General features: G+C 40.3%; 1 protein-coding gene and 1 long non-coding RNA gene across 2 annotated transcripts in view; one reads left to right on the forward strand and one right to left on the reverse strand.

Moving 5' to 3' along the window:
• LOC140944374 (uncharacterized) overlaps nucleotides 1-6,095 on the reverse strand; it is a 38,870-nt gene extending 32,775 nt beyond the window's left edge. The window contains exons 1-2 of the mRNA XM_073393529.1: nucleotides 6,086-6,095; nucleotides 5,878-6,012 (exon numbers count right to left, since the gene is read on the reverse strand). The gene's annotated coding sequence lies outside the window, so the exon portion shown is untranslated. The remainder of the gene's footprint in view (nucleotides 1-5,877; nucleotides 6,013-6,085) is intronic.
• Nucleotides 6,096-7,571: 1,476 nt separating this feature from the next.
• LOC140944306 (uncharacterized) lies at nucleotides 7,572-13,397 on the forward strand. The gene is made up of 3 exons (XR_012166694.1): nucleotides 7,572-7,882; nucleotides 12,790-12,916; nucleotides 13,337-13,397. It is a non-coding gene; the product is annotated as an uncharacterized lncRNA (long non-coding RNA).
• Nucleotides 13,398-20,000: the final 6,603 nt, after the last annotated feature.

Genomic DNA, 20,000 nt, shown 5'->3' on the forward strand with positions numbered 1-20,000 from the left:
AACTTGTAATCCACAAATCAGTTAACTTAAGGGCACATTCATGTAACTTTTGAGGGAAAGGCTAAGTTATTTTAGAGTGAAACGTCTTACATCGAGTTGACAGCCTTATAATTATTTACACCCAAAAAATGGCAAACATCCTTGATCACATTCAAGAGCCATAATGGCTCTTGCTCACAGCTGTAGATAAGGCCTCGAAAACAATTAAATTCTTGGAAAACAAATCAGGCCGAATTTTTTTGCGTTCGACAGGTTTACTTTACAAATTCTTGCCAACAAATCTGGGGGTGTGTAAACCAACCTTTTATACTTTTTATATACATCACATCGAAGGTGAAACAGTACGTACAATTTATCATACAGACCTCGGACAGAATGAGGTATTTCACAATTTTTCAAGACAAATTGCACTCAGTCAATGTTCAGGACGATCAATCGTGGGCTTTTAGCGAAACCGTTCAAAAAATTTCCAAAATCACTCATACGGCCGGCCGGTTCTCGTTTCTAGTCCGAGCTGTCAGTGTTGTCGAGTGTTTGAATGAACTTTAATAGAGTTACGCTTCAACATAATAACGAATTTATTATTATTATTTTTAATGGTTTCAGTTATGACGATGTGTAATCTTATAAAGTTTTGATACGCGCGACATTTTTTTAAAGTACTCCTGCAAGCGTTGTTCATGAACGATGAAAACAAACCCCACGGACGAGCGATTAAAATTGCAAGAGAGACTACTAACAATCAATGAAAGAAAGATAATTCGGTGAAACATCTACAGAGACAACAATTTTCATTCACGAAGACAAGTATTAAAATGTCTCTAAAAATCCTGAGTCTTTAAACCTAAAAGTTAATTATGTTTTACTTTAATTTTAGCCGGCCTCCCCCTCCCCTCTCCTTTCAAAGATGCCACTCCTCGAAGCAAGAAAATCGCTCAAAGTTATCTTTCTACAGCCAAATTTCTAGCTAAATATTATTCGGAACGTTTTCTTTCTATTTGCGGTGAGAAAATGTATCTGAAGGCCTTTTAAAGTTCTGTTAGCTTATATCAAACCTGATACTAGGTCAGATCATTGACTCCAATCTTACAAACGTGCATAACCTTGCGGCGTAAACTGTGCTCGACTTCATGAAATTAGATATAACAAAAGCAAACATCAAATACAATAATTACTCAGGCTTACCATTCGAGATTCAGTTCCCTGATAGACATCAAGGAAGGCCACAGATGCTTGAGACTTTTAAGCCCCCTTACGCATTAAGCAAGGTGAAAAACGAAAACGATGCAATCCGAAATCGGATTACCGAATTTTGATAAGCGACGCATTTCTCAACCAAAAACCCAATAAACAAACCAGCCATGAATAACAGAAGACTCTTGATAGAAGCTGTATTTCACTTTGTACACAAGTTTTGTTTTTTTTTGTTTTTTTGTTTTTTTGTATCACAAGTTGACACAAAACTCTGTCAGCTTCAGCTCTCAAAGTAAACAACTTTCATGATGCTGCATAAATTTTCCGCATGAACTCACCTGTCAATTTTTGACCAATCAGAGTATAAAAATTGGACGTAGAGCGTGACCAACGCGTGACTATGGTAAGAAAAGGTCTTCCCCTCCTGTATTTTTAAAAAACTGGCTGACTTTTCACGTCCGAGGTCACTTTGAAATCAAAATCTTAACAGTGCGGGGCCATAGTGACATAAACACAACATATTTCATATGAATCATTGGAAAAAATAAACTTGAGCCTACGATCATTTGAAACTAGTAATTTGTCAGCGGATAACTTCAAAAACATACTCGACCTCGATAGGTCGACACTTGAGCCCGCTGTACGGTAAGGTGATACTGGTCAGCGGATACCCTGTTTTGACAGCTGTCAATTGATCACAACATTGATGAGCAATTAGTTTTCTCTTGGGCTCCCAAACTAGCTAGAAAGTGTGAGAGTAAACATTGCTATGCCTGTGGTGCGGACGGACGGTCGGGCGTACGGTCACGTGATTACCAAATTTTCTTGGATGGGTAGATTACCACATTTCCTTAGCTATGGGGCTCCGCCCACGCGCGCGAAGCGCGCGGGTGGAGCTCCGCTATGATATCAAAAGAAGCGTGAGGGTCAAAACGTCGAAACATCGCTGTATATTTTTAACGTTTTAAAAAAATTCTTAAAATGGTTTTAAGAGAGGCTTTTTCGCATTTTTTTTTGTTATAGCTAAATATGACAATTATGATTTTGCAATCGTGAACAGTCTTGTTTGTTTTTCTAAACCTGCGCTTTCCACAACCCATAGTAGTAAGCAAAAATAAGCAAAAAGTGATAACATGAAAAGTATGGCTATGTTCACACTATACCGGATGGCTTTTCGTGACGCTACGAAAAGCTATCCGGTATAGTGTGAAAACCTTCTGATAAGTGACTCGCCGCTTTAGGGATCGGAGCGGCGCAGCTTCGCTCGGTCACAGAAATCGCGCCGCCCCAACCATTTTTGTCTATGAATAGCAGCCCTATCCGGTATGATTTTCGTGGCTGCGCAAAAGGGAAGGAAGATTCATGTTTCAGCAACGTGAAGCGCCCATTGTCTTCTAACGGGTCAATCGTACTGGTGCTCGCATAGTCTGCGCTAGGATTTCGGTCAGTGCAGATCACGTGCGAAAAAGGCGGCACGCAGTGAGAAAGCGAGTGAGCCAGCGACTTTCGATGCGCTCTTCCTATTATCTTGCAAATTGGAGCCTGGAAAAGGTTAGTGCTTGCATCGCGGACTAATATGATAATCTATTTGGTATATTACGTCGCGGTGACAATTATAAATCAAACTCACTGCAATTCTTGCCCTTCCGTTTTTAACCGATTTACAGCATAATTGAGTGGAGAAGAACTGCGAATTTGGTTGGACTCGAGACAGCCCTTTGAACAAAAAACCAAAACAAATAAACAAAACAAAGCAAAGCAAAACAAAAAGAATAAACTACACGTAATTAGGTGCTGGCAAAAATGTGAGTCAAGATTTTTTTGTTTTTTTCACTTTGCTCGGTTTCCTTTGTCCTTTTAAGACCTTATCCGCGTTTTCTTTGGAAATGCTCTACATTATGTGCGTGCCTTCCTCTGTGAGAAGATACAAAAATAAAAGTCTGAGGGAAGAACTTCAAGACATCTTTGTGTAATCAAGGTATTTTGATAGATTTGTGATAAACTAAGCTGTTCAAAAACACTGGGTGGATCCACCTGATTTCTCTTCAACCTGATGGATAAGGAAACGTAGGGCGATTCAAATTTTTGGCGACGATGTTACAGGTCGCGGGGAGGGGAAGGGCGGGTATTTTGCTGGGTATGTGCCGCTAGCCCCTCAGAGGCCCCCTACCCCATTATAGTCTATTCTGTGGCCAATTATAGACCCTATCTTAGTCACTTTTGGGCAAATATGTATAATTTTCGCGATTCCAACTTACTCACTTTCTATTTTTATGAATTGACTCTTTTTTTAGATTTAATAGAGAACACTTTACTTTTCATCTACAGTACAAACATTCTGGTACGTTTGCTAACCGTCAATATGAAGAACTGTCTTACGCCAATTAAAAAATCCGAAAATGTGCGACCCCATTCTCATAACTCTAGTGAAAATGCGACCCCATCCAGCTGCACATTCCCATTAACCTCTTATAAGGAAGTTCACCCCCACCCCCCTCTCGGGGTTACAAGTAAGAAAAATACGAACTACTAGTGTCATCTCGGAGGTTAGACCCCCACCTGCACCTTTGCAAGAGCAAAATCTGAAATTGAACAACATCCCAAATTTATTTATATTTTTTAGAATATTGGTAAACAGATACTGGCTTCCAATCAAAAGCATTTACAGAGGTCGTATTTGAACGGTGATACGTCACAGTATCCTATCCACACCAGTGTTGAAAATGTTAGTATGTCTTGATTTTTTTGGCAGCCTTCCTTGTGTTTTTTCTAAACTAAAACCATACGAGGGCAGCCCAAAACAAAACATAACAAGGAAGGAGGAGATCATGTACACTTGTTTCTTCATGAAAAACCGTCATAAATATTATTACTATTTTGTGTTTTGTCATGTAGGTAAAAAAAATGACTTATTTCAGGAAGTTTTGCTATCTATTCATGTATTAGAAAAAGTATTACGACTTTAATGTTTATGAGTTTCTCGAAGAATAAATTCACGCTTTTGTAGCAAAACTGGGTAACAGATGTTTCTGTTGGTTTGCGTCCGCCATGTTGGACCTCATCCAGGTGAACACCAGCATGGCGTCTCAATACAAATCTCTATGGGTTTGGGTAAAACATTTCTTCGGATATCTCGTATACAAAATATTCCTCTGACCTGAATCTTGGCGAGGGTCTTTGTATATGTACCTCCTTCCATTTCCCAGATTATAGACTTAATCTATTGAACGGTTTTGATTTTTATTGTGATCTATTTTGAACGGCGTGACATTGAAAACCAGCAATAAGAGAATCGAGGCAGTAACTGTAGTTACAAAATTATGATAATATTTCTAGAATAAACCCGATGGTTGAGATTTTTAAAAGGGTATAATTTTGATAACGGAGGTTTTAGAAAAACAATTGAGAATAAAAATTAGCGATAGCAATGAATGACGTTTTGATGACTCCAGGTCATTATTTTCAAATTCGTATAGTTCTTAATTCGGTGAGTTCATTATATAGATTATTTAGTTGGACTGTGATTAAAAGAGAAAAATACAATATGAAGTGTAAAAGGTACTAATGTCAGGTAAATAGTTTTTTGTGCGTTGAAAATCTGTAAATAGAATAAAATTATACGTTTTTAACTTTAATTTACCTTGTAAATTATTCCTTTCTCTACCCAGCAAATAAAACTAGCCAACAAACAGACAAACCCGGCTAACTGTAATTGATACACCATCTAAAACGGAAATATCCGTCATAAGCTATAAAATGATAATTTAAAAACAATACAAGGTTATTCTCACCCTAAAATCGGTAGAAAAATAAGAATATTCAGCCTAGGCCGGAAAAACTACATTCTTATAGGGAAAAGAGTGTATCGAAAAAGCTACCCCTCAATAAAGTACCCTGAAACATATTTCCATAAGGAAGAATATGCATAAACAGACACGATGCGGCCTCAGCTCAAGCTTGAGCTTGTGACGAACTTGTTTCACCTAGCTGATTTACATGAACTCTGCACGTGACAATCAACTTGAAACAGTGCGGAGTTCAACTGAATAAATTATCATCAAAGCCTTTCTCTTTTCACTTTCGAAATCATTGCCAGTTTTCCATGCGTAATCATGTTCCTTCGACTCGGACCACTCGCTTATTTACTGTTATTTAGCTGTGTTGTGTTCCAAAAATTAGTGCCCGTCACCTAAATGTTACCTAAAATAGTCAGGATTGAGAGAAAGCGACTGAAAGTAATGATAGTTTTTTGTTTCCTTGCCAGAGACTAAAGTAATACCAGTCTGTTTGTATATACGACGATATTATAATTAGGGTAGATTGTAATAGGATTGCAATAGCTTTTGCCTTCGCCAAAATATAATGAGGGCAACAATTTGTAGCCTATCACTTCTTTGTTGTGGGTCTGACAAGAGGATACGGTTAAGAATCAAACAAATGCGCTTAAATGCTTGCCTTATGGCTTAAGCATCCAAGACAATCGAACAAGAGTGTACACAAACAAAGAAGCAAACAAATTCTTTCACGTCATGTATGGCTTTGCAAGCATCAGACGTTTGTTGAAACTGAACTAGATCGGAATTTAAATTTCTATTTCGCACCTACTATAATAACAAACCCAAACAACAACTGTGAAGAAACAAAGGACGCAGTTGGCGTTATCTCATAGATTATAATACCAACCTTAAACAAGACGCTTCGTGGCCGTCATATGGAAAGAAAAAGCATTACGCAGCAATCACACTCAGGCTTGCATATGTTACGTCCCCAATATTCACCAGCAGAACCAAGACAAGCGACTGTTGACGTGGACAGTGCCTGGATAAAACAAAAGGGAATTTAAAGGGAATGTTTCCTTTTTCTTTCCGAGAAAGTCCTTTTATACACTAACCGGAAATACTGCGTTATAGCCTGACCAACATACAATGTAGCTTACATAACGTACATTACGACAAATTGCCCAATCGAACAAAATCATTTAAGAATTTAATTTAGATTTATAAGAAACAGTTTTTGCCAGAAAAGCGTTATATAAGGCTTAGTTCATGATTTGTTTTATATAAGTGAAAAGAATTATCGAAATATTTAAACCCTCTGCGCTCTCTTCTGTGGTGGTAGTATGTTACCTGTGTGCACAGTCGTTTTTAGTAGGAGCGTTGCGTGACGACACTAAAAACGGCTGCCGTGTAGCAGACTGGAGCAGACTGCTTCTGTGGCTGAAATGTTTTACTAAAAATAAAGCTTTTTATCATCCGAATCTGTTGTCTCCAATAAGTTAACTTAATGAAATGAAAACTAGAAGTGGAGTAAAATGCAAGTAAAAAAAACGGAATTAAATGAGAAAGCCAAAATATGAAAAATATCCCCTACCAGCCTTGTTCCCAGGATCCTCCCCCACTAATCTGAATTCCGGTGTCACAGCGTTTTGGGCACCCCCGCGTTTTGGGCATCCCCATTCCCATATCCCTAGCGTTTTAGGCATCCCCTTCTCATATTACTGCAGCGTTTTGGGCATCCCCCGGTACCCTCCCGGGATGCCCAAATCCCTAGTGTTTTGGTCATCCCCTCCAAAACAATTTGGGATTTCGCGGGAAAATCGAAAACCTTTTAGAGATGGATTCCGCGAAATACACAAATCTGTTCCAGTATCTTAAAAATAAGGTTTATCCGGAAGGCTTTACAAAGCAAGACAAAACAACTCTTAGAAAATTCGCCAAAAAGTTTGAGTATGACTCAAAGTTAGAGTCCTTGTTCTACCTGGCCAAGGAGAAGGATGGCACAGCGCTTCGACGACTTGTGATCGCCGAGGAAGATAAAGCGAGGGTCTTCGAAGAGTGCCACTCTGCTCCTTTTTCTGGGCACGCCGGCCGCGATAACATTCTGAGAAAAATCAAAGAGCGGTTTTACTGGCCTGATTACTACAAGGACACGATAGAAATGGTTAGTTACAAATTTTATTTATTTGCGAATGCACCCTCTTGATCGTGTTTTTAAACCCGCGTTGATAATCGAAAACATACGCTAAATTTCTTCTGTTTTCAGTGTTCTTTGAAAGGGTAAGGCATAATTGCATCTTTTGGTAGGTTGTCAAAGGGCATCGTAAACCGGACGCCTTCTTATAGATCCCGTTTGTTATTATTTTATGTGAAGCCAAAGATCAGAAGTTATATTTCTGAAGGGTCAAGATGACAGATTTTCTGTCAGTTGACCTAAGTGTGGCCTTGAACATCCATTTATGTCACGCCGGCTGTCACGCAAACAACATCTCTTCTAGTGACCATCATTGGAGCGTCCATTTATCATAACTACATTTTCAGTGTTTTTTTGTTTGTTTGTTTGTTTGTTTTGTTTTCACTAGTAGTTGTTTTCTTCTCCTTAGATAAAACGTTGTGACAGGTGCCAGAGAAATGTACCGCAAGTGAAGGCCTGCGACGTTTTGCACCCTGTGAAGGTTGTTCCCAAGGTGTGGTACTTGGTCGGAATTGATTTACTAGAAGCCCCTACTACATCTCAAGACGGCAACCAATTTCTTTTGACACAGACGGATTACTTTACCAAGTACGTGGAAGCTACACCACTGCCCGACAAGAGTGCTGACAAGGTGGCTAAAGGCCTCTACTCCACGTACTGCAGGCATGGAGCGCCAGTGCACATAATTTCAGACCAAGGAAGGGAATTTGTGAACCAGGTAATTCAAACTATAGAATTACAATAATATTACATTTATTTACAATTCAATTAAATTTTACATCGTATGTTTGCAATCAATTAAAATGTATAGACTTTATTACTAAGAAAAACAAATTACGTGTAAATACTTACCTCTGCTTGCCTCAAAATCCAAGTCTAATAATAATAGTGATAATGGTAATGATGGTGGTGATGATGATGGGCATCCATTGCTTTTGGGAACCCCCGTGTCCAAATCACCAGTGACATGGGTATCTCCAGCAGAAAAGTAGAATAGAACGTTCTAAGATTTTTCTGCGTTAAATGCATTGTATACTTGTATTGTTACATTATATATAACCATTGCAGGTATCTGAAAGGTTACTTTCCAAGTTTAATGTTCAACATCGAATTTCATCGGCCTACCACCCTCAGTCGAATGGACTGGACGAAAGAACCAATCAATCGATCAAAAGGTATTTTTTTTAACATATAAAATATGTATATATTTATACCACATTTACAGAAATAAACGTTCTGGCAACAGTTCGAAACAACAACAACAGCAACAAAGACAGGTAAACAACACTTACTCTGGCTGAAAAGCACTTTTTAAATTAAAGATGGCAGGTATGCGTGATGCATATGCTCAGTCCAAAGTGGATTCCATGCAGTTCAAAATTTACTTCTTGGCACAATTGCTCGTTTTTCAAATGTCTTCTTGTAAAACTAAAACCGAATTATGTGCATACTAAGCAGGTACACGCACACAAAGCATACATGGAAGTAGGCAGAGTAACATTCAGATCGACGGAATGTAAGCCTTTCAATTTACAGGAAATGAATAGCAATAGGACTAAGTGAACAGTATCCGTTCCTCCAGGACTCTTAGGAAAGTAATGGAAGAGAGGGAAGACCGCTGGGATGAATACATTGAAGGAGCATTATTCACAATCAACTCAAATGTGTCGACAACAACAAAGCACAGTCCCTTTTTTTGATGTTTGGACGAAAACCCCGGCTTCCATTTGAGGTGGAGAAAAACGAACAAGAGTTACACGATTCTGATGTCGTGCCTCTTATAGAAGCCCTTAGCAGTGAAGAACGAATACTTGAACATGTTAACGACATGTCAAATATGCGAGATGCGTTGTTTCCTGTTGTCGATGCAAATATTAAAGCAGCGCAGAAAAAACAACAGGAACAGTACATAAAAAAAAGAGGTCACCCTGTTTGTCCTTTTAAGGTGGGTGATCAAGTGTTGCAACGAAACATGATACAAAAGACCAAGAAGGGCCACAAATATGAGGACCAATGGCTCGGCCCCTACCGCATAACTGAACTTAATGCAGAGAAAGGCACCTGCAGGCTCTCCAAGGAAGCAGGAAAAAACCTTGTTAAAGTAGTGTCCATCAAGCACATCAAACGGTACTTGATGCCGTGCCAAAGTGACTCTGGTATTCCAGTTAGTTCATTGAGTTCAGTAAAAGACAACAACGTGCAGTCTGCAGCGGATAAAGATCCCAGCCCTCTCGTGATCAAGCCAGAATCTAAACGTCCTGTGCCAAAGCCAACAACAGATAAAACATGCTGTACTCCCGTAGAACGACGACCTGGTAAAACGTCACCAACCAGTGCGCTAAAACCATCTGCAAAGAAATCTGAGTCCAAAGGAGACCGTGAGGTAAATACCTCTTACCAACCGAGTTGGAGGTCCGTACTGTAAATTACGGACCGACTTTCTTCCCGTTGATTTATGGCCGAAATAAGAAGCGCGCCGGCCATAAATCAACAGGAAAAAACTAGGATCCGTAAATAACCGTAGGACTTAATTACGCACCCAGAAAGATAAGGTTAGTAAGATATTTATTATACCTGTGAGGTTAATTTGCGCACTGGAAGGAAATTTTAAAATTGAGTGGGCCGTACAGTAGAATACGGCCCGCAAAATTGACCAATCGCAGCTTGCGTACTGCATGAGAGATATAATAAGACTTGTTACATTCATGTCAGTTTCGTGTATAGATTAGCCTACGTTTAGAAAGGACATAAATGTCCCGGCCACTGAAATATACTGTAAGTACACTTTTTGCTGACCTGTCATGAGTTGAGCCTTTATTTCGGATGTCGTTCAGTTTTATAGTCTATGTTGTGTGTTTGTATCAGTATACTACTGTTGACAAGCCATCGACATCCGTGTTGTTATGGAAAAACATTTTCTTCTCTATTTGTGCATTTTCTTGAAGGTCAACGTCAGTGAGCAGGAAGCAGCCCCTTCCTTTGCAATGAACATGATGTCCGTTGCAAAACAAATGCGCGATGAGGAAGCCCTTAGGAGACGGATGTCCCAAGATCACGTAATCAAGAGTATGAGACCCAACGGTGACTGCGCGTATGAGCTTATGTGCAGATGGAAGACTATCCATGCACTCAAGGTTTCTGGGCACTTTCTTTCCAGAGAGAAGTTGCATGAAGAAGTATCCGACGTGGAAGTCGCCCTAATGAGGCAGGCAATAGCAGGGGAACAGCAACAACAGGTTCTCGAAAAGGGAAATGCCTGCTTAAAGACGCTCATCAGCCAAAGCATGACTGATTGGTATCAGAACCCGTCGCAAAACAATGGAGCGAACGAAGAAGTGTGGGCAGCTGTACAGAACCGGCCTGAAGGTGTCACGGAGACAGAATGGCTAAGTTCGCCTGAGGCTCTGGAACTTCACTCCTCTCTAATAAAAAATGGGAAAAACATTGTGTTCGCAGAGTCGCCAGAGTTTGAGGCATTTAGTTTGATGACTGGGGTGCCAGTAGCAATCTACTTGCCTGGTCACTGTGAACTGTACCCACAGTCTACGTACTGCAGATCCGACGCGGACTATCTGGTGGGAATCTGCAATGGTAACCACTATTTCCTTGCCGTACCAAAAACCTGGCTTGAAGAACACCAAGGGAAAGTGGTTGGTAAAATGAGTTTTTTTCCTTTTGAGCACATGCGAATCTAGTAATTATGGCCTAAAAGAAACCTCTCTGGTCATAGTCATAGTCATACTCATAGTCAAAGTAATTGGTCACTTATCCGGCGATTTTTCTTCAGCTTCAACAGCCAAGGGAACCATCTCTCAAGGCAACGTAAAAGGTTGGGAATCGTCCGTCAAAGACATAAACAAAATAAAAGAAGGTAACTCCCAATTCCGTTCTTTAAGATTTCGAAGTGAGTGACCTCTTTTCACCGCCTTTTTCAGGCTAATGTTGCAGATCGTGGTGACCATGTGCAATCTTTACATTTTCGCCGACTCATTTTATTGCCGATTTATGTGGATTTAAATGAGCTAACCGAGTACCTGACTCAGTCAGTAGGGAAAATAGGAAAATTGACAGGAAAGCCAAGCCAAGCTTACGTTGAAAGTTTCCTATCTCGTCTTCCTAAATATCCTCCACACTTTAATAGTATACTAGGATTAAGCAAAATGGATCTTTTAACTTTTACTTACAGATCCCAAAGAGAATTTTAATTATTCATGCAGTACTGCGAAGTTGTGGAAACCTCTTACCTCGGAGGAAAAGCAAATGGTGAATATTAAATTTGGATTCTTGTACTTTTTGCCTCAGGAAACGTTTTTAGCTTTTTTTTTAAACATCTGCCATGTAATCACCTTATATATGCAGGTCGAAAGGAAGTGGAAAATGGATATCAACACCGATATCAACGAGAAGATCATGGAGCGATACCACATTTCCCTTACTTAGCTGGATATTAAACGACTTCAGTTTCCACTTAATCCTGACGACAAACGTATCATTGCAGCAGCTACTTCTTCTACAACGGAAGAGTTCACACCTGGTTGGCTCAACGAGGTAATTACGTATGGTGTCTCTTGCCAGTCGTACCTTTTGATTGACAGGCATGATGAAAGTAATATGAATGTTTTCTTATTTCTGAAGATCATCAACTTCTACTTTGCATTTCTTGAAGAAGTGGCCTTGAAGGCGGTAAGTGCAATGGTCAAACTATAAAAGCAACCATGACCAGTGTACATTGATTATATCGGGATTTATATTACTGACAATTTCATTACTTGTTTACACAGGGACGAGGCATTGCTCATTTCTCGTCGTTTTTTTACAAGAAACTGCAAGAACAGAATACACAGGATATTGTGCGTTGGCGAAAAAACAAAGTAAATGTTACAGTTGTCTGGTTTTAAAACGTTTCGTATGTTAGTTACGTAACAGGCATATATTGCCATATTTGTCAGGTAATTCATGAATGGGTTTGTGACATTATCTCTTAGTACTAGTTAATACTTATTGTACCGAACACATCTTTGTAAGTGAAAGTCACTGAAACAAGCAAGATCATTTTTCCAGTTCACGTTCAGGGCAATCACTGGTGCCTCGGGGTAAGAGTGTTTCACTGATACAGTCTGTAGTCGGAGGGGGGGAGGGAGGGAGGGACTCCGCATATGAAAGTGGTGGGGATGCTCGTCGTTTCGCTTTGAGGTGTAAATTTCGGATCTTGGTCTCATTTAGGGTGTTGCAGAACCCCGCATTCTTGGAAATTGGTATGTTTCCTTCAAGTGTTTGCTGGAGATAACGTACCAGGACAACTGTCAACAAAGTATTTGTCATGAACCTGACGAAAATTGACATGGCATGTATTTATAATCTCATTCTTTGCTTTTCTTATTCTAGATTATTATGTACGAAGCAAGGCAGATTGTGTTTTATGATCCACTAGTAGAGAGTGGCAGTCACAGATCCGATTTCTTCCTCGATATCAGGTTTGCTTAAGAGATGTCCATTAATAATTTCATTCTTTCTCCTGTGATACTGCGTGAAGCAACAATTCGAGCCCATTAACGGAGATGGGAGTAGAAATCGACAATTAGTGGCAAAACTTAGTAACGAACGGCCACTTACATTCATTTGTAGGACCTATCTTAAGGCCAAGGCGAAAGACGAGGGATGGGATGGTTCTTCAGTTGATAGCTGGTCAGAGGAGATTTGGAGCGACCCTGTCCAGGCCGACAGTCACAGTTGTGGAGTGTTAGTGTGCATGGTAATGTGCGCGTAGCCCTCGCAGCTACCTTTATCTATTGAAATTGAAGTGCTCTGTTTTTTTCGGGACCTATCCAGTTTTTATTTCCAGTAAATAGGAAATGTAGCAATAATTAGCAATAACTAGAAAAAACACAAATCCGTGTCTGGTCGCTCTCGGTCCTGTTTCCTCTAAGGTCCTCTATGTTCCGGTATCGAGTTCCTTCTATTCTACTTCTGTACGGTATATTCGGTGATTTTTTCTTTACTTGTCATAGAAGGGGTGGGGGAGGGGAGAGGTGGGGGAGGGGAGAGGTGGGGGAGGTATGACGGGACGGAGGACTCCAGAACTGAATTAAGTTTACTTTGCTACTGTAGTGATTCCCCTAATTGTTGCTTAATACCACCCCAAACTAAGCTCGTTAATCACTTTTCTCTCTAGGTGGCGCAAAGCGTTTGCGAGGATTGTCACCTTCAATTGAGTGCGGTAAGCGAAAGTATGACGAAAGTAAATGTTGAGGTAAAATTTTGAAAGTTTTCTTTTCGCATTGTAGATCGACCCACGATTGATGAGGGCTCTTATGGCACGAAATGTCCTGACTTGTCGTGAAATCCTAGGGTGTTATCGGTAAGAGAAATAGGTGGTTAGTCACCTACAACCGTTATGATAATTCCTGTTCCTGACGATTTGTAAAGTAAGTGTTATTTTTTACTTGTATTGTGCTTAATTTTAGGGGAGAAAGTGGACAGGGGGACGTGAAGATTCTGAAAGAGTTTGAAAAAGAGCCCTCAATAGAATACACCACAAAGCAGGAAATCCGCAAAAGAGAAGCTGTTAAGTTAAGGCGTCGTTCCCGGATTAAGGTAACTTTCCTTGACCTGTTTGACATCTGAAGTGCATAACGAGCAAATCACATATAGTAAGTAAGGAAGTGAACAATTTTTTTAGATACTGAATAGCTAAAAGCTAATAATCTTGTGGCCCTTCTTTATTTGATTACAGTGTTTGCCAGTCTCACTACCTTTTTTTGTCTTCTGTAGAGAAAATATAAGTCCTCAGAATGGATATTGCCGTACTCTGTGAAAAGAGCCAAGCGGGAAAGTTTGGAGTAAGTTTGGACTCTAGAAATCTGAGGCGATTGTAAGCGTAAAATAGATACAGATACATTGTAGTGTTCTACGTGTGTATTGTCATTGTATAACGCCCGTGTATTTTTACGCAGTCCTTTCCTATTTTCCTTTCAGCCGTCGTACCGACGATTTAGAGGAAGAAGAATCAGCGGGGAAGCAAGCAACTGCTATGATCGACGAGCTACAAAGCAAGGGCATGATGCAGACCATTATCACTCAAGCGTGCGTGGAAGCGGATAAGATGGATTCAGACTTTGGTCGAGGGGGTGCAAGGGGCTTTAAGGCCTTCGTCAGCCTCACCAACGAAACCAAGGACGACCAACCAGGAGCAAGCTTCAGAAAGAGCGTTAACGCCCGGATAAACGCCGCTGAAAAGGTTGCATCCGCCCTTGAGCAAGAGGTGACTCGGCGCTTTCCTGAACATTTGCGCTGGAACAGAATGGGCGGACCATCTATAAAATCAATGGCCAACCGCGTTACATACGTCACTGGTGAAATTCTGCGCCAGTTTGAAAAGCCAGTTTAAATGTAAAAATAGAGAGAAAAGATTTGTTTGAAGATAGCATTGTTAGATTGGTCGAAGAAATTAATTAAATTTTCCTTTTTTAATTTTCTGTTTTTTTTCTTTGCTTTAATACATACTGCCTAAATCCATTGCAGCGTTCAATGATAATCGGTATGTTGCAAAGTATCTATCTAGATATAATTTTGTGGTAGTTATGGTAGGAAACATGTATTTCTCCATCCGTGCCTTTTAGCAGTTTTCTAGTAGTTTCTAGTAGCTGTACGTAGTGCTTTGGGCATATAAAATAATATATTTATATAAAAAAAAAAAACAAAGAAAGGCCGAAAAGTTCTTGAAAACTTCTGAAAGCATCCCTCATGTGTGATTATATCCCTGCCGGAACTTCAGGCAGTTCTGGCAATAGAAAATTATTTTCTATTAAATAAGGGACGGACCATTAGAAATGAACACAGCGGACGTGGGAGCCGGATACCGGATTTTTCTAAAAAGCCTTCCTTGCCTTTTTTTTTTTGGGGGGGGGGGGGGGGGCATGACTTTTCCTTCGTAGCTATCACTGCTTGCAGGATTTTGTTCTAGACATGCCTTTCCCTTGCACTGCAGGGTTTTTTTGGGGGGGAATTGTCACCCCACCTACGGTTATTTCTGATGATTTGAGGCCTCTGTAATTGTGTGACAGCCTTTCCTGTATCAAGTAGCACTGCGGGGTTAAGTTGTACAGGCCTCAAATGTCATGAGTACTATGAATTCAACACCGCAAAACGCAGTTTTGTTTATGTTTGCCTTTTGATTCCTTTGTTTAGTATTCTTGTTTTTGTCTGTTTGGAGTCAGACGATCGCAGCTGCCGGCGATTGCGGCATTGCTCGCTTGTAAGCAGTTCTATTAAATAAAGTTGAAAGCTTTGCAAACACTGAAGTGTTGTACATCGAAGTGATGTTATGCGGTTGTAAATTTCAGTTCGTCATGTTTTGAGCTAACATTTACTGCCTATGGTTTTTTTTTTCTGCGCAATTAACCCGGCGAAAAGTGTCAGACGATATAATTCTAACATGCATCTACAGTATTTAGCCGTAAATTCGTGATTAACAATCCCGACTTTTCCCCAGTCTGAAATAATTTGGGCAAAGTCGAAGCGATCAGCGTTTTGGGCATCCCCCACTGGGGATGCCCCAAACGCTAGGGATATGGGAATGGGGATGCCCAAAACGCGGGGATGCCCAAAACGCTGTGACACCGGGGAAGGAGAAGGAGAGGGCCCTAGGAACGAGGTTGACTCATTACTTTCAATAATACGATATCAAAAGAAGAGTTCGAAACATCAAAGCGTCGTCGTATATTTTTTAACGCTTTTAAAAATGTCTTAAAATGGGTGATTAAGAAAAGCTTTTTCGCATTGTTTTTATAGCTTAAATGTGATTTTGCCATCGTGCTCGGTTGTTCGTTTTTCTAAAACCGCGCTTTCGACAACCCATAATAGTTTGCTTTAACAAGCAAAAAGTGATAACATGAAAATTAAGGCTATGTTCACACCTAGTATAATGTGTCACGTACGGGTTTCATAACATGGGTAAATATAGAGAACATATGGGGCGAAGGTTAGGTCTGTAAATTTGCTAGAAAATCGAAATAAAAATCGATGAAACTTACCATGTGGCGAGTTTCGGGAACGTTTCACCTTCATCTTTCCTACTTTTAGTATAGTGGCACTATGTTAAGTTTCATCGATTTTTATTTCCATTTTGTAGCAAATTTCCAGACCTAAACTTCGCCCCGTATGTTCTCTATATTTGCCGGGGCTCATGTTGTTAAAACCGTACGTGACACAAACAGTAAGCCTGGGTTACCTGTGGTGGGAACACCTATCCGATATGTCACTCTCGGCCTGGGGGAGGTGTGGGGGGATGCTTAAGGAATCCTTTGGTGGAGATGTGTCGCTGACCCTGGAACCCTTGGCCTATTCAAAAGTTAAAGCTACCCTATATTAGACTAAACTCCCCAATTCCCACCCCCCTCCCCCACCCCCCTACGCTATAGTAGATGTTTTCCAGAAACGTCTGAGGTCACTAGCACAGTCCAGCCAAAAGAAAACCGATTTGATATTCTTTATAGTTTTGAGTGGCAATTCCCAGTTTCCCTAGTCTAGCCTAAGTTTTCGACAGTTATACAGACCCTCGACTTCGTCTCGGGTTTGCATAACTGTCTCGAATTCTCCCAGCCCCTCTCGTGTTTATATCAGGCTATGCAAACGCGGAAAACGTTTTTGACCGCTTAAATATAAATTGTAATCGTCAACAGCCTTTGCTGTAAGTCAGGATAACTTTTATTCTTATAACCAGGGGGCGGATCTAGGGGGAGTGCGCAGGGGGTGCGCACCCCCCTCCCCCCCCGAAATGACATGCGGCTTTCTAATCACGGTGGTCGGTTGCTAGGGCTTTTCCTCCCAAATGCCTCCCAAAACTGAGAGTTTTAGGCCATAGACAGAAGTAGAATCCATCGAATGTGACGAAACTTGGCAGGGAAGTAGTTTGATAAATTACCTGTTTATCGGTTTTTATTTTATCCCATGTGACTTCTGTTGTGACGTCATAAATGATGTCCAAATTTGGCATCCGACAAAAAATTAAGGAAAGAAATGGTAAAAACTTTACATTAGTTTTCTGTATAGAATTCTATGATTTCTAGTGAAAACCCAAACTTAATCGGATAAAAAGGAGTAAAGTTACAGCTAATTAAAGAAATTCAAATTTCCCCCAAATGACCATATATGGTCAAAATTAGGGGTATTTTAAACGCGAGAACATTGAATGTATTGGAAAAGGAGCAAGAACAAAGTTACATAAAATCAAAATTGTAGTTTTTTCTACTTAGGGTATGTGGTGCTATGACACGTTTTTCGTCACGAAATACGTCATTTTGACGTCACAATGACGTATTTCGTGACGAAAACGCGTCATAGCAGCACATAAGTATTTTATTAGCTGTAACTTTACGCCATTTTATCCGATTGAGATGGGGTTTTCACTACACTTTTTGAGTAGCAAAAACGTCTGTAATGTTTTGAACCCTGCTTTGCAAGTTTTTAATGTTGTTACTAAAAATAGGGGTCACTTATGACGTCATACTTTCAAGAAACGTCAAAAATACCTTTACAATGGTAAAATTTAAAGAAAATTTTTCTCTAATTAAGATGTTTTAATGTCTTGCTTCATCTGGAATATAAAATACTGCTCTGTGAGCCAAAAATTGAATTAAGTTGCGGGAGGAAAAGCCCTAGCAACCGACCATCGTGAATTAACACTGTGCAGTCCGCTTCACAGTTATATAAAATCTGTTGTATCATTTGATATGTGTTCTCAGCAGTTCACATTATGTTACTGCGCAATCAAAGCCTTCTTCTTCGTATTCGCTTTTAAAATTTGTTTACGTCATTAGTCAGTTACGCCATTCCTTAGTGGTGCAGCCCCTCCTAAGAAAAATGATCCAGGATCCGCCCCTGGTAACCATGGTGAACGCCAACATTCTACACACGCTCCTCTCATTGACTAATTCCAAAGACCAGTAATGCGCATTAAAAGGACTATGAAAGGGTAGGAGGATTCATGTTTCAACAATTGTCTTCTAAAGAGTCAATCGTACTGGTGCTCCCACAGTTTGCGCAGGCATTCGGTCAGTGCAGATCACGTGCAAAAAAGGCGGCGAGCAGTGAAAAAGCGAGTGAGCGAGCGACTTTTCTCGATGCGCTTTCCCTATTATCTTGCAAATTGGAGCCTGGAAAAGGCTGATGCTTACATCTCGGACTAATAATATGATAATCTATTTGGTATATTATGTCGCGGTGACAACTCTAAATCAAACTCACTGCAATTCTTGCCCTTCTGTAATTAACCGATTTACAGCATAATTGAGTGGAGAGGAGTTGCCTATCTGGTTGGACTCGAGACAACCCATTTGACCATTTGAAAAAAAAGAAATAAAAAAAAAGCAAAGCAAAAAGAATAAACTACACGTAATTAGGTGTTGCAGGGCACAAATGCGGGTCAATATTGTTTTCTTGTTTTTCACTTTGTTCGGTTTCCTTCTTTTTAGGGGAAAAAATAACCCCTCATTATCATTCACTGTCTGAAACGGTTGATGGCGGCTTTGATTGTAACAGAGGAGTGCGGCGCTGACACAATAGCAGTAACAATAACACAAAAATGCAACATATATATTTCTCCTGCTGATATTCCCCTCGTAATATTTCCCTGCTAATATTCCCCTCAACATGCTTAGCCACCACAGTAAAACAACACAAGTCAGAATGAACTTACCCCATTTTCTGGACTTCATTTGTTGATCCCTTTTTTTTCGTCGGCAGTTGTCACAGCGCTATCTGATGTCCGGCAAACTAGGAATAAATTCGCAGCACCGCCAGCCTTGTCTTTTAAACGAATTTGACACAACATTTCCAACGTCTAATTGCCAACGTGTGATCTCTTCGGAATGACTGATACAAACATCTTTCAAGGTGGAAGGTCCAAAACAGTTTCCAAAACTGCTCTGCCTCGGTTAAGATTGCCTCTTCCTCTCAGTCACTCGTCTCTTTCTGGTAAAACTACTGTTTGATTACTCCAAATGAATTGACCAATTTCCATATTTTAGAATTCAACCTCAAACAATTCGAAGCTCTTGGGAATAAGCATCTCTAGAGAATTAATTTAAAGCTTAAGAGCGTTTTGCTTTAGAAAACCTCCCCAGGGGTATTCTGGAGTTCAAGTGACGGGGATGATCGAAGGTATTTTTTGGCAGGATTGAAATTTTTTATTCTTGGCAAACATTTTTTTGGGGTGGTATGATTTAAGTGGAGTATGTTTTGCTTATTTTAAACAATCTGAACATTCGTGGTAGTCCCCGCGAGCGTATCCCGGCGACGTAGTTCTGCGAATAAAGTACAAACAATCATAGAAGAACAACATGTAATGCTTTAATTTCTGGAGTTAAGGCTCGGAAATCCGGCATGGGATTTTTTGGGGGTTAATGTTTGGTCGCCCCCAACCCCCCTCCCCCACCACCACTCCTAGCTGGAAAACCTCACAAGTGAAAAATAAGGATGTTATTTACCTATCCCTCCGGGGTATGTGATATATTTATTTATCGCTTCAAATAGCTCACAGTAGGGACTGGGAACGAGTATGAGTGTTCCACATTATGATCATGAATTTTGACAATGTGAGACGAACGCTCTGATCACGTGTCCACATTGACCGTGCGGTGTCAAGAATACCCCGCCTCAGGAGCCTCTGATGGGCTCCTGCCTGTCTCTACAATTCAATAGAAACGCGACTAATACTGATGGACGGTTAGCAAAAATGAGGTATACGCGCTGGGCAAGAAGCAAGGATATATACTGAACCTAGTCTTCTAAATCTGGTTGAATGACTGACGTATGACCGTGAATAATCTCCCGGGCTT

Source organism: Porites lutea, chromosome 7 (assembly GCF_958299795.1).
Source record: "Porites lutea chromosome 7, jaPorLute2.1, whole genome shotgun sequence".
NCBI classification, from domain to species: domain Eukaryota; kingdom Metazoa; phylum Cnidaria; class Anthozoa; order Scleractinia; family Poritidae; genus Porites; species Porites lutea.